Here is a 14,295-nt window from a genome sequence, read left to right on the forward strand (position 1 = left end):
ATTTTACATTTGTTTACTGGGAAAGTCCAACTGGACACAAGTACTTTATTCAGCAGAGGCCCGAGGAGAAAAGCTCCAATTAAAAATTACAGCAGACGAAAAAGAAACAATACATAAAAAGAAGTACAACAATTAGTACAGAAGTAAGTATAAATAGAAAAATACAAAAAATACAAGAAGTTATAAACTAACATGAATGACTGACAGTCTCTGAAGAGTATTTACACGATTGTCCTTCTTAAGTATTTGATAGTACACAGAGGTGTAATCTCAAAATCTAAAAATGATACTGCAAGTTATAATAGTGTTAAAGCTGAGTCTAGTAAGACTCTGAAATATAGAAACAACCTAATAATGAATGAAAACTGAGGATAAGCCTTTAAAATGTCTGCAAAGACTTGGGTAACAAAGCAAATTGTCCTACTGATCTTATTTAACCAAGTCAAAGACAATTAAAATTACAGAGTTAGAAATATGGAATAGCTAATAAACTAAAATAATATGGTCTGATATAGATGTACAGTTCAAATTTGTCTAATAAAGCACTCTTAAATATACAACTGCACCCCCCCCCCAAAAAAATAAAAAAAAAACTGTACTAGTGAACACCTGTGAGCCAGGCTGTACTACCAACAAACTTATACAAGGAAGGATCCCTAATACCAGTCAAAAACAAGCTCATTTGGGATAAACAAACAGAAACAAAAGCCTTACATTCAAAGTCGTGGTTGCATCCTAGGTAAGCAGCCTTCAATCAGTGCAAATGTACTCAGAGACCAAAAGCTAAGACTTAACAACTGATCCAGTATTCCAAATATACAAACATGATGTGCTAACATTCTCAAAGCATACACAGATACTACGTTGTAAAGTTAAGAGTGCATGCCTTCTGGTGGAAGACGGTCAACAAGAAAGCAGTAATGCTGTTAAAAAAGGGATAATTAGTCCAGCATACAAAATATTGCATGATAACTATAAGAATCAATCAGAGGAGGTTAGAAAGGATTGGGAAGAGAATTGGATAAGCAATCCACAAAGATACAATCGGAGATGTATGTATGTCTCCCAAATATGCAACAAAGTTTAGAAAATTTAGGATCTTTGCTTGAAAGTATTTACAAAGGTATTTTTATAGCCCAAGTGGACTACAAAGAATTTTTCAAGTAGAGAGCAAGTGTTGAAGATGTGATGGGGGAAAAAAGAGGTAACTGGAAACATACTTCATGGGAGTGTAATGAGTTGGCAGACTTTAAAGATTCCCTGCAGACTACTCTGTTAGAGATAATGATTGGGTGAGAAAATGGGTGCAACTAAGGAAATTCATATTTTTGAGCTATGATACAGAATCGGAATTGCCTTGACATAGTAAGGCCTTGCTGAGTCTAATTGTGGTAGCTGCTAAAAAAGCAGTTACTAGAAAATGGAAATCAAAGTCTAAACTGACTGTATAAGAGAGAAAACAACTGGAAGTGGGATCTTTAGAAAAGGGTAGGAGCAAATTACATAGAAAAAAATGGGAATTGTGGAAACAATACCTGCAGAAGAGGAACAAAGTTTAAAAGATGGCAGAATTTGAATGAGACATGTAATGCTGGACTGACAATGACTGGATAGATTATAAATGATGTATAACGTTTGCAACTAAAATTATGTCAATATAGTTTGTGATGTATAATGTTTGCAACTAAAATGATGTCAATATAGTTTGTGATGTATAATGTTTGCAACTAAAATTATGTCAATATGTTTTGTTTTCATTTATATAAATGTACAACTGCCTATGTCAAACGTGATAATTTAATGAAGATGTTTCTTATTTATTTATTTTTTTAATAAACAAGAAAGCAGTAAACAGGCGCCCAGTGATGCAGGACTGCAGGTTAAGGAATTTGTGTGAATAATTATTCTACAGACTTCGATTAGTGCATTCCTGCATAATTTTGGTGGTTCTGCTCTGCATACATCCCACCACTTTAACTTCCCTTACTCTGTACAGCCTCTAGAACTGAACAGGATACTGCAGATGTAACCTTACTAGCACACTCTGCAAAGGAAGATGACCCTGATGTCTCTAGAACCCAGTCCCATTACTACATGCTCTAGCTTTTAATTTGTGTGAAATGTTTTAGCCAAAAGATGACAATTCCCAATTCCTTTCTATATCTTTGTCCTGTTTAGGATCACCGCATTATGATGACATATTTTCTCATGCCCCTAAATGTGTAAAAGCTTTCACCACTTTACAATAAATCCCAGAGGCCATCTGCCTACTAGCACTGCAAACTGCAGGCCTGTTCTTCAGTTCACAGCTATAACAATAATTCCAGACAGACTGCAATAACTGACAGAAATGTACTTAATATCACTGCTACCAGAACGGAACCATGTAGCACTCAATCCCTTACTAACTTTTCTCATGACATTTTTTCAATACCCTTTACTTCTGATCACATAGCCAGTCTTCAACCAACTCCACTGTTCAGTGGACCCCACCATAATCTTTAATTTAAGCACCAACCTTCTGTGAGGTACAATGCTGAAGGTCTTGCTGAAGTCTCCTTACAGTACAGTGATGGCTTCTGGCAAGTGAAATGTTGACCATAAGCCAGAAAATTGCCATCCAGGAACTTACCTAGTCTGTCACTTAGAATCATTTCCATGATACTCAATGGAAAGGAAGTGGGACTGATGGACCTGTAATGACCTGCCTTCTTCTCAGATCCTCTCTTACGCAAGGGATTCACCATCGCCAAGCCTCAGTTCTGCATAATCACTCACTCACTCACTCAGCTGACAAAGGAGACTATAAAGATCTGCAAACAGCTCACCAAGCCCTCTCCTAATCCTTTAAAAAATACAGAGGGGGCACATCTAGATCATGCATCCTATCTCTTCAAAGACTGACAAGCTCCATCAGTCCATCCATCCTTCCTACTCAATATCTGCTATACTTTCCCACAATGGCATTATGCCTTCTCAGTCTTACATAAATACAGTGGTGAAAATCACTCCTGTACTGTCTCCCTGGTATCATTAATTCATACTGGCCCCCAAATTGCTTCCGACTACTCTTGGCCTTGCTCCTCCTCCTCCTCATCATCATCAGTCCCTTTTCCAAAGCCTCTAATTTTTCTCTCTTACTTTCCCTCAGAACTCATATGTCCTTTTTGCAAAACCACCAGCACCCATGGATCTTTGTACCAGTTCCCCTTATCTTATGTAAGATGCTCTCCTATCGTTCCATAACTTAGTTCAGTATCAGAACAATAACGTTATGTCATCATTGGTGGCCAGTAGCATCACACCTCAACTCCCTGTAATCTATGAACAGCATTTTATCTATCCTAATGGCTTCCAGTATCACCTATCCGAATCCTCTCTGGCTCATACTTTAACCAAGTTATTCTCTCTCTTTCTGTCATTGGTGCCCATACAGGTTGCTCCACCTCAGGGAGATTTAGATAATCAATTAACACAACTGCTTTTACTAACATGCAAAAGGCTACACCTTAAAATATTCATATACTACAAGGAAAATTAAAGTTAATGAAGTATGTATGCTGTAGTAACTAGTTAGCAAGATTCTATACAGGATGAATGAAAAGAGACATCATACATTTCACTGATACAACAGCTGCTTTCTTAGCATGAAAAATATGTCTCTTGAAGGAATGAAACAAACTGTATGAACTCAGTAATCTGAGAGAAACATAAATGTAACATTATCAGAGTTATATATTTTGACAAAAAAATCAACTAAGTATAATTTTAAACTGTAAAATTAAGACTTGGAAAACCAAGAAAAGTAATAAGGTTAAATTCTTGGGGAAATACGTAATACTAGGGTGGTGACAACAAAAACAAGAAAGAAACAGTGTCACCCATTGGTGACAGAGATATATAGCTATCCCATCACTATTTTCATGGCTACATAATAATTTTTAGTAGACTGAAAAGAAATAATCATGTTTTTCAAAACAGTGGTATTCTATAATGATTCCAGGAACACAAGAAAACTGATTTTTTCATTACATTCATGGTGATTTTACCAGAAAACAGATGTCGCCTGCTTTAACACATTACTATAAATAAACAATTTTTAATAACATGTTCCTATGATAGACTGACAAAATGATGCTTAATGTTCTGTGGCCTAATTATTTCATTAAGCCAGAATTTGCAAATAAAATGTCTATAAGAAGAAACACCTGGGTCAGTGAAATCTGTTGATGAAATCTCACTGGGTGAAAATGAACAGTCCGAAATAAAGCAGAAACAGCTCGCTATAAAGTTTAAAGCATCAAGTCTTTCAGAGAAAACCTGCCTGACTTACAGTATCTAAGCTGTACTTTAACTACAAGTGATAATTAGAGAAATGAGACTTCTACTTGTAAATGAGAGACAGACCTACATCTGTCATTTATTTTTTTAACTTCAAAGAAAGACAGAAAGAGAACAAAGTTTTGTGATAAAGATTTATATATCTGTTTCACTAAGGTATGCAACTGAAAAACACAGACATGCCTGTATATTCTGGAGCCTAACTTGAAAATTAAAACAAACTTTCACATTTTCAGGGATAACTGATGCAGACAATATAAGACCTCTGCAAGAGAACAGAAGTGACAAAAAAAATAATATATATATATATATATCTACACTGCAGTAGCTAAGAATGCTTTCACAACAACTAAAAAGTAAACTGCTTGGTCTAATGACCCATACTGACATATTAAGTATTATTACAGACAGAAAATAACACAAGAAGAAAATGAATATGGTATGCAAACCATAAATATTTGCATCAACAGGTGACAGATATTAGTATTCTTTGCAGTATATAACAGAAAGCAAAACAGGTTTAAATTAGGGTAATGTGCATGTCAAAAAATGAGGATGCTGCTGTTATGTTTAATTGTAATAAAAAATGACTGTCTTCAGTATTTCACTCATATTATGCTGGCAGGTTGCCAGTAGGCATTCTTCAAAACTTACACAAATATATTTTTAACAATCTTTTTTTTTCTCTTTTCTTTTTTACAGATTCCGAGTGTTTCATAAAAAGTGTTACTTGGCTTCTTTGAAAACACATTTGAATGATTTTCCTAGTAATTTATAGATTTATTATGTAATATGAGTTTATGGCCCTCCCCAATCTGACTTGAACAGAATACTAATTCATAGTAAATGTTTGCTGAAATATATCAACATCCTGTTTTATGCATTTCTTTTATTCTTGTTATTTTATACATATTGTTTTGAGATTAAATGTTAAGAAACTTTAAAAAAAAGTGTGTGTGTGTGTGTGTGTGTGTGTGTGTGTGTGTGTGTGTGTGTGTGAGCTAAACATATTATTATACAATTCCTCCCGTAAAACGTGCACGCTGATTGGCCAGCCCAACCAGCGTGCCCGTTGTAAATCCCTCAATATACTAACGGAAAAAGGTCCGGTCGCCCGGACTTTTTCCGTTAGTATAAAACACTGTCTCGCTATGTTAAAAGAGTTTAACATAGCGACACAGGTTTAAAAAAAGCAACGGAGATCTCCGTTGCTTTTTTTAAACCTGTCTCACTATGTTAAACTCCTTTAACATAGTGACACAGTGTGTAAAAAGCAACGGAGATCTTGCGATCTCCGCTGCTTTTTTTTAAAGCTGTCTCGCTATATTAAATGGGTTTAACATAGCGAGACAGCTTTAAAATAAGCAATGGAGATATCCGTTGCTTATTTTAAAGCTGTCTCGCTATGTTAAACCCATTTAACATAGCGAAACAGTGCTTTTGCCCACAGCTCTGATGTACTGCGTAGGCATGCGCAGTGCATCAGAACTGCCGCAGAATACCAGACAGCTGCGGAAGGGCAGTAAAGAGGCATTATACAATGCCATTATTTAAGAAAAATAATTATTTCTTTTCTTAAATAATGTCATTGTATAATAGCAATAACCCACTTCTGGGTGTGGGTAATGCTGTATTTACCCACGGTTGGCTTTGTTTGGTCCCGAGGGCGAAGCCCTCGGGACCAAACCACGCCAACCGTGGGTAAATCCAGCATTTCCCACACCCAGGCGTGGGTTATTGCTATACTATTAGATAATACATATTTAATTTCCAAGCTGTACTAATTCTGAGTCTCAAAGAAAAATAAAAACAGGTACATTTTATGGTACTTAAAATACACTGAATATGGCATAAGATTGTTTAAGGTAGAGTATAATACAGAAAATTAATTTCTAAGAATAGCTTTACAAAGAGACAACCAATAAATGCAAGGGTGAAAGATATAAATTACCCCACCCCCACAAAAAACACAGCAAAAGAAATACAAAAAATCATGGATTTTATTATTATTTTTAATAAAATAAAAAAAAAATCACAAAAATGGGATGCAGTGCCACTTTAACAACTGTTAAGTTTCAAGTTTAGTGCTTTTTGTGCTTCCATGGACTTTAACAGAATTAGATAAATAAAAAAATATTCTTAGTGAATATTTGACAGACATTTAAAATATTTACTTCATTTCTGAGGCTTTTATCATATATTTGTTATTTACATATTAATTTAGGCCAGTTTCTCTACCATCCAGGATTTTATGTAGTAGAACCTCACCAGCTTCTAACATGAAACATGATATTCCAAACTATGTGACAAAGCTTGTGCAACTTTGAATATGTAATCACTGCTTAGACCCCCTTGATGACAGCTTCACACTCCTTCACCCATTACTTTTCACACCCACTTTAGAGTAATGTTTCTAATGGCTGTGAATAGATTTGAGAAAGGTATTTATGGTGCAGTATACTACAAGATTTATGAACTCAACTATACTACATTTTAAGGACTACATGCTTGGTGCATAGCCCCTGCCTTCACTTGTGACTCACAGAAGTACTTTTTATCTCTCACATGCCTAAAATATGAAAGTGCATGTAAAGTGACTGTTAACAATTTTTTTTTCACAAGATTCATTTGTTTCTATTTGGGCATAAGTTAGTTCCACAGTACCGTTGGAGCATTTTTGTCCCCCATTGCCAGGAAAGAAAAATATATTCAGCTCTTGGTAGATGATACTGTACAGTCCTTAGTACTGGATTAAAAGTAGATAAGAACTGTCTCTTGTCTATGTATAATGGGTTCATAACAAACAGTCAATCTCCAGTTTAGTGAAAAAAGCTACTCAAAAATAGACTTACTGACAAAAAAATAAATAAAATAATTGTTTTTGCCAGGGGGCAAATCCCTCTGCGGTCCCCTACACCCTCTGCTACTTAAATACCCCAACTCCAAAATTGCACAATATTGAGGAAAGGGAAAACATTTCCATTTTCCTTTTTTATTGAATTATCACTTGTGATAGAGGCAAACATGCATTTATAGGTTCATAGGTTCATACTAGGCTATCTGCCCTAGGGCATTTATAAGCCTAGCCAGAGTGTGTTTGGCTTTCGCCACCCATTTTAAATTAATTTTGCTATGCCCTTTTTCGAGGTTAGTATACTGTGCCTCTGTCTAAATGTGACACAGAAGTGATACCCGGGTAAGCCTACTATCTCCCATCCACTCATCAAGATTCCTCTTGGAGAGAGTCAATGAGGGACTCTGCCTAACCTGGACTGGGATTTTATTCCAGAGTGAAAGGAGCCTCTGGGTTATGAATCTGTCCCTCCAGCATATCTTATTTATTTCAGTGCTGAGGTTCAAGTCTCTTGAGCGCGTAACTCGATGGGATTTGGATTTTCTGAGGTGCAGCATGTCCATTAATTTCAGGTTGGACATGGCTTTATACGTCAGGCACAGATCACCTCTGAGCAGGCGGTATGCCACTGAGTAGAGCTGGAGTTTCTTTAACCGGGCAGCATATGGCATCTGTTTGACCCTTTGATCCTCTTGGTGAGGTACTTTTGGGGTCTTTCCAGTTGCTGCAGGTGTCTGGTAAGGTACATCCCAAAAGGGGCATTGTACTCAATTATGGGTCTGATGAGGGATGAGTAAAGAGGCACGATGACCTCCCCTGATCTAGATGTGAATCCCTTCATGATTAGGTGGGCTATATAAAATGTTCTTCTAACTACTTTGGCCACGTGGTTGTCAAATGAGAGATTGCTATCAACTTGGGTCCCCAGGTCCCTAATTACATCTTCTGTACTTAAAGGATTACCACCTATGTGGTAATTTGTGGGCACTTTGTTTTTGCCAAAGGGGATGACTATACACTTTTTGGCGTTTAGCTCGAGGCCATGGCTCTGGCACCAGTTGTCTGTTTCTATGAGGCCCTTTCGTAGGATGCTTGTGTCGGCTGGAGAGTCGATTATGGCGCCCAGTTTGCAGTCATCTGCGAACTTGGTCAGCCACAGTCCTTCCGTGTTGGCCTGTACCTCCAAGAAATATATACCGAACACGAGAGGTCCCAAGACTGAGCCTTGTGGGACGTCACTTGTAACTGGTTTGGAGTCTGACATGGCTCCAGCAATTCTAACCATGTGGGTTCTGTCCTTGAGCCAGTTTGCAACCCATCTAGTGACATAGGGGTTTATATTTAAGCTGGTGAGCTTATCTATAATGCCCAAGTGAGGTACTGTATCGAAGGCTTTTGCGAGGTCCGGGTAGGCTGTGTGGACCACCTTCCCCTCGTCAATGGCCTTGGTGACTGTTTCAAAGAAATCAACCAGGTTTAAGAGGCAGGATCTTCCCTTAACAAAGCCAAACTGGGTAGGATCCAATGTCTGTAGGTCCCCAATATCTTTATTTATGAAGTCCATGATGATCCTTTCCATAGCTTTGCAGACCAAGCTAGTCAGGCTTATGGGGCGATAGTTTCCAGGATCCGTTGAGGCACCACCTTTGTGGAGAGGGACCACTGTTGCTGTATGCCACTCTTTGGGTACATATCCTGTAGTAAGGCTGAGATTGAACAGTAGTTTTATGTTTGCGTTTAGCTCTTCTTGGAGTTCATGTAGGACGCAGCCCGGGACACCATCTGGTTCCATTGATGCTGTGTTTTTTGCTTTGGAGAGGGCGGCTCTTACCTGAGCAACTGAGATGTCAGGGGGGCAGCACTCTGCTGGGATAGATATTTGCCCTTTTGTTGGGGGGGGGTTGCGCTGAATCTGTCAGCTAGGATGTTGGCAATGTCTGTGGGTTCGGTGTATTTTTTGTCATTTTGGACTAATTCTGAGCATATCTGGGAATTCCCACCCAGGTTCCTAACATAACTAAAGAAAGCCTTGTGATTATCCTTAGTGTCCTGTGCAATATTTCTCTCGAAGCTGGCATTAGACGATTTTATGAGTGCCCGTAGTTTTTTGCTAATACTGATCAGAGATGCCTTCCCTTTTTGGGATTTTGCTCTATCATGTAGTAGCTTCCTCCTTCTGTTGTATAGTTTGTTTATGGCTGGGGTCCACCAGATAGGACGTCTGCCTTTGGAGGATTGGGTCTTGGTTTTATTTGGGATTGCAAGATCCATGCATTCCTGAAGGTGTTCATAGAATGCGTTTATAAAGGATTCTGCAGTCTGGGCCGTATTTTCCACAGGCCCGGGGACTTTGAAGGATTCCACCTCGGTTTTGAGGAGTGTGAAATTTGCTTTAGAGAAGTTTTCACTGTGGTTTTCTGGGCAGGGGGTGGGGTCGGGATGTGAATACCCAGTGAGATTAGTTTATGGTCTGATCTTACCAGTGAGGGATACACTTCTGGTCTGGAGCATAGAGTCCCCATGTTGGTGATGATCAGGTCCAGTATGTTTTCCCCTCTTGTGGGAGTGGCAACAAGTTGTTCCATAGCATTTGAGTTTATAAATTCTAGGAACCCTTGGGCTAGGGTGTTGGAGCTAGAGTAATGCTCCCAGTCTATATGTGGGTAGTTGAAGTCGCCCAATATAATGGCGTTTGGAGAGACCTTCATATTTTCCAGTGTTCTCAGGAAGGCCGAGTGGGGTTCCTGGGTTTGGGAAGGTTTGGGCTTATATGAAGCTGGATCCGATGGTTCTTTACCATCTTTAGTTACTACAGCCACCACTGCTTTTTTCAGGATGTTGGTAATTTCCCTCCTACAAAGAGACCCGTCCAGATCTTTAACATATTACCTTGTTCACAGTTACAAACATTATACTTCACATATATATTTTTCTACAATATAATTAATCCAACATTACAAACATTGGTCAATTCTTTTCTTCCCTTAAACCGGATTCCTCCTCCAAAACATTTTTCCTCATGTATTGTTCCCCAAAGTTCCACTTTTTCTATGTACTTTATCCTACTGTTTTCTAAAGATCCCATTATCAGTTCTTCTATCTCTATCACAACATTCACTACTTCAAATACGGATTGGTTTAGACTTTGATTTCCATTTTCAAGTAATTGTTTCTTTTTTGGCAGCCACAATACTTAAACTTAACAAGGCCTTAATATGTCTAGGCAATTCAGATACTGTAACCCAGCTCAAAAAAATAATTTCCTTAGTTACGCCCATTTGCTCGTCCAGTATTTATTGCACAGTACTCTTTAGGGAATTTTAAAGTCTGCCAGCTTATTATGTTCACAAAACACATGTTCCCAGTAGTCTCTTCCTTCCCTATCTTCCACATTTGCTACCGAATTGAGGAAACATTCTTTGAAGTCTGCTTGAAGTATAAAATAACTATGCAACTTCCAAGCAAAAATCCTAAATCTTCTAGACTTAAGTTGCATATTTGGGAGCCATACATATGTCCTCCCGCTATTTCTTTGTGAATTGCTTGTCTAGTCTCTTTTCCTGATCTTTTCTAACAGTTTCTGACTGATTACTATAATTAACATGCAATATCTTGTATGCCTACTAATTATCCCTTTTATAACATCTTTTATTCTAGACTCAACTAAAAACTCTACCACTGCAGGTTTTTCACTTAGGATTCCCCTATCCTTCTCTCTTTGACTATACTCTGATATCAATCTTTGATAGGGAAGGCAGTTGCTAGCCCACAGTCCAAATATCTTCATGGCCGCTTCTATTACCTTCCCTCTGTAATTATTTGTTACTAATAACTTGGTTCCTTTGCTAGCTTTCTCCAGTAAACTCCAGCCCCCTCTTGCTTTGTCTCGGTACCCCTAACTGCAGTCACCTCTTTCAGCAGAATCTTCTTTCTCCATTCATGTGCCAGTTTAGTTCTTAAAATACTTTCTGCTACTTTATGACTATAATATTTTATATGACTGCTAGTATTCTCCTCAAGGATCTGTGTCCAAAATCCCACTCATCGTATTTCTTGAATTTCCTCCGTTTTATCATCTCTTTCCATATAAATTGTAGCTTTCAGCTTGTGTTATGTAAAGGACCCTTAACTGTGTAGCTCTAAAATATCACTTCAAATCAGGTAATCCTAAACCACTTTGTTCTATGGGAAGGATCAACTTATCCCACGTGACCCTTGCCCCCTTCCTCTCTCAGATGAAATCATTAAACTCTTTGTTAATTACTATCCACAACTTCTATGGTTGATAAAAATATGCCTGACCTGAATATAAAACAAAAGGGACTAAAAACATTTTTACTGTTTGTATCTAGCTATCAATATCTAGAAACAAGAACTTCCATTTTCTCAGTTTTTATATTATCTTCTGTTTAGTCTCTTATCACTTATCCTTAGCTGCCATAACAGAATACTTTTTAACCCATAACTCCTATATACTTAATTTTATCATGTCCCTATAAATAAGCTATAGCGTTGTTTTTTCTTCATTAATTTTATATCTTTAAAAAAACCTGAAAGTATCTCAGGATGTTTCACAACATGGAATATTTTCTGGTTTTATCAGGTATAAAATAATATAGCCTGCAAATAAAGCCAACTTTTCTCGATTACTGTACCAATTATATCCCTGAATTTCTGAGTCCCTTGCTTTCTCTGTCAATGGTTCTAAATATAACACAAACAACAAAGGAGAAAGAAGACACCCCTGCCTGGTTCCTTTTTTCAGACAAAACTTATCAGAGAGGAACACTCACTTTAATTTTTGCCTCAGAATCCTCATAGATCCTCTTACATAATCTTATTATTCTATCAGGGAATGAAAATGCTTCAATTGCCCTACTCAAAAAAATCCCAGCTTACTCTGTCATATGCTATCTTTGCATCAAGATACACCAACAGCAGTATGATTTTTTTTTTACATTCTGTTTCCATCTGGTAAATCATTGTTCTATTAATGTTGTCAAATATTTGCCTCCCCCTCCACAAACCCACTGGCAACACCTTTGCCATTCGTTTACCAATTATATAAATAATCTTCTTCTTCTTTCAACTTTTCCCAGTTAGGGGTCGCCACAGTGGATCACCTGTCTGCTCATGATTGGCAGTAGAGTTTTACAGTGTCCAGTTGCCAGCCCAGCGCCCAACCTTCCGCAGAAGGCACACACTCACACCTAGGGCCAATTTAGAGTGTTCAATCCACCTACGGCATGTCTTTGGGATGTGCGAGGAAACCCACGCGACCACAGGGAGGACATGCAGACTCCGCACAGAAGGCACCCCAGCTGAGGATCGAACCAGAGAACCTCTTGCTGTGAGGCGGTAAACACTTTATAATCATGGTTTAAAATTGAAATGGGCTTATATGAAGCTGGATCCGATGGTTCTTTACCATCTTTAGTTACTACAGCCACCACTGCTTTTTTCAGGATGTTGGTAATTTCCCTCCTATAAAGAGACCCGTCCAGATCTTTAACACTTCTTCCCTCCCAGCTTCCAAATGTCCAGAGAAATATCATCTACTCCTGGAGACTTTCCTGCAGACTGGTTAAACATTCCCTTTTTATCTCATCTCCTCCTATCTTAACTGTTAATTGTTGAGCCTAATGTTTCTCTAACCTTGCCACATTTAAGTCTTCCATAAATATTTCCATTTGTGTCTTTTCTTGATTTCCACATTTTTCTATTCTATACAAATTATCAAAAAAAATCTCATCTATCTGTAACACCGCTACAGGATCTCTGGTTCTATTTCTTATAAAAGCCTCCTTAAGTTTGGCAACAACCCTTTCTACATTCTTTTGCCAAAGTCGTCGTGCTAAAAGATTCTGTGCTCTGGAGGTATCATCAAAAACAGTTGCTTAACAGCCATCTTTCTCAACTCATGCATATTATCCAGGCACTCCCTTATTTTTTCTTTAACACTCAGGTTGTGCCTCTTCTCGTTCTAATTCCCTTTATTCTGGAATCAGTCCCTTTAAATAATTATCGTTACTTCTTAACCATTTCCCTTTTTCTTTTATTTCTACTCTATTTTTAAATGCCACTTTCATTGTATCCCAAACACTAGTTATAACATCTGAAGTACCTTCCACCTTCCCTAATAACTCTCAAACAATTTCCACTACACATTCCTTAACAGGTAGGTGGGGAAGCGCTAGTGTCTCTCTTTTTAATTCATTACACTGCATTTTTGTTTTAGTCATTATTGGTGTATGATCTGAAAAAGTAGATGTGTATTAAACTCTGAATTAAATGCACATTTCTGTGAAATATAATTTCTGTCTAGTTTAGCCCAGTTATTGTACCTTGGAGAATATGTAAATTCTCCCAGAGTTCCTGCTACAGAATTCATGTCTTCCATACCAAATATCTGTCTACATTTCTTCAAAAATGTACCTGCCTTTATATGTTCCCTTCTAGGCTCTCCCTGATATATCCTCACAGTTGCAAATCAAATTCCATTCTCCACCTATACATAATATTCCCTTCTGAAAGTGGATTATTTCGCCAAAAAAATTCTTAAGCTCCATAATATCAGTTTTAGGTGGAATATAAACATATGCCAGCGTAATCCACCATTATCTTTTTTTTTCTCTTGTATCACTATTGGAGCTTCTCTAGCAATTAATCTAAGTACATCCCTTTCCATTTGTCCCTAATATTCTGCTGAATATCCATCCTGAAATCCTTTCTTTATCAAATTCACATGTTCAGTTCGTTCCAGCTGTCTCTCCTGTAGCACTACTATTTGCACTCTGAGCTTCTTAATATAATTCTTTCTTTTTGTTTATACCTGTGAGACCACTCACATTCCATAATAATGGAAACCTCTGCCATTATTATAACAGGTTACTGCATCTACCTGCTACATAGGACAGCTTTTTCAGACGTCTATTTCCAGCTTTTGTGATACATGCACTTACTAATGTTTTACAGGATGATCTTTTATATGGTTGTTTGTCACACTTTAGAAGATTTTTTGTTTGAATGAAAACCCTCAAAAACACACTGATAGAACACTACCAGAACCCACTAACTTAACACAAACACACAAAAAACAA

The sequence above is a fragment of the Protopterus annectens genome, chromosome 6.part0, assembly GCF_019279795.1.
Source record: "Protopterus annectens isolate FY-2018-M chromosome 6.part0, PAN1.0, whole genome shotgun sequence".
NCBI lineage: Eukaryota > Metazoa > Chordata > Ceratodontiformes > Protopteridae > Protopterus > Protopterus annectens.